This window comes from Otolemur garnettii, unplaced genomic scaffold (genome assembly GCF_000181295.1).
Source record: "Otolemur garnettii isolate 467f Iridium unplaced genomic scaffold, OtoGar3 scaffold00211, whole genome shotgun sequence".
Lineage (NCBI taxonomy): Eukaryota > Metazoa > Chordata > Mammalia > Primates > Galagidae > Otolemur > Otolemur garnettii.
This window is the reverse complement of record NW_003852606.1, coordinates 1,765,011-1,766,886: the sequence shown is the minus strand read 5'-3', so window position 1 is coordinate 1,766,886 and position 1,876 is coordinate 1,765,011. Positions and strand designations below refer to the sequence as shown.

Below are 1,876 nucleotides of genomic sequence, written 5' to 3'. Positions count from 1 at the left end.
GGGACCACAGAAGCCCACCACAACGCCCGGCTATTTTTTGGTTGCAGCCGTCATTGTTGTTTTGGCGGGTCCAGGCTAGGGATTCGAACCCGCCACCTTAGGTGTACGTGGCTGGCGCCTTAGCCGGTTGAGCTATAGGCGCCGAGCCTAGAAATAGAATTTCTATAGAAATATATAGAAATATATTAACAAAATAAGAAACATTCAGGCCAGCGCCTGTGGCTCAGTGAGTAGGGTGCCAGTCCCATATACCAAGGGTGGCAGGTTCAAACCCAGCCCCAGCCAAACTGCAACAAAAAATAGCCAGATGTTGTGGCGGGTGCCTATAGTACCAGCTACTGGGGAGGCTGAGGCAAGAGAATCACCCAAGCCCAAGAGGTGGAGGTTGCTGTGAGCTGCAACGCCACGGCATCCTACTGAGGGGGACAAAATGAAACTCTGTCTCTAAAAAATAATAATAATAAAATAAGAAAACATTCAAATAGCTATACAAACAATCAGAAAGTTATCTATACAAAAGAATTCAAAACAGAAACTCAAAGAGAATTCATATATCTATGTTCATTACGCATTATTCACAATAGCCAAAAGGTGGAAACAAACTAAGCATCCTTTTTCTGTGTGTAGAGACAAGAGTTTCATTCTGTCACCTTTAGTAGAGTGCTCTGGCATCAAAGCTCACAGCAACCTCCAGCTCTTGGGCTTAGGTGATTCTCCTGCCTCAGCCTCCCAAGTAGCCGGGACTATAGGCACCCACAACACCTGCCTAGATTTTTTTTTTTTTTTGAGACAGAGTCTCACTTTGTCACCCTCAGTAGAGTGCTGTGTCTTCACAGGTCACAACAACCTCAAACTCTTAGGCTTAAGCAATTCTCTTGCCTCAGCCTCTCAAGTAGCTGAGATGAGACTACAGCTATTTGTTGTTATTGTTGTCATTGTTGTTTATCAGGCTTGGGTCAGGTTCCAACCCACCAGCCCCGGTATATGCGGCCAGCACCCTTGCTTCTGAACTACAGGTGCCAAGCCTGTCCATCCTTTAAAAAGAAGGAAATTCTTCTGGGAGGCCGAGGTGGGTGGATTGCTTGAGCTCAGGAGTTCAAGATCACCCTGAGCAAGAGCAAGCCCCTGTATCTAAGGCTGGGCGTGGTGGTTAACACCTGTAATCCTACCACTCTGGGAGGCCAAGTCCTAGCTGTAGGAGTTCAAGATCAGCCTGAGCAAGAGCAACACCCCATCTCCAAAAAAAAAAAAAAAAAAAGCTGAGTGTTGTGGTGGGTGCCTGTGTTCCTAGCTGCTCAGGAGGCTGAAGCAGGAGGATCACTTGAGCCCAAGAGTTTGAGGTTGCTGTGAGCAATCATGCCATGTCACTCGACTGAGGGCAACAAAGTGAGACTTTGGCTCAAAGACAAAAAAGACCTCATCTCTACTAAAAGTAGAAAAATTAACTGGGCATTGTAGTGGATATCTCAAGCCCAAGAGTTTGAGGTCACCATGAGCTGTGATGATACCATATCACTTTACCCCATGTGACAGAGTGAGACTGCTCTAAAAGAAAACAAAAAGCTTTCTAAAGGCCCCATAGCTAGGGGACTACACTGGACCTGGACCCTAAAAAGAGCTATCCTCAATTGCAGGGTGATCACTAACTGTTGGAAACAGGGTGTTAGTTAAGTTACAATGAAGTCATCCTGGTATCCTTATTTGAGGAGACAGACACCAAAAACACAAATAAAATGGCCATGTGATGACAAAGGCAGAGATTGTGGGGTGATATAGCTGCAAGTCAAGGAATGCCAGGGACTGCAGGCAACCACAAGAAGCTGGAGAGAGAGCTGGAAAGATGCTCTCATGAGTCTTTTTTTTTTTTTTTTTTTTT

General features: G+C 45.6%; 1 protein-coding gene across 1 annotated transcript in view; it reads right to left on the bottom strand.

Moving 5' to 3' along the window:
* Positions 1-1,876, bottom strand: part of PLEKHA4 (pleckstrin homology domain containing A4) — a 31,873-nt gene that overhangs the window by 21,140 nt on the left and 8,857 nt on the right. The window lies entirely within an intron of this gene.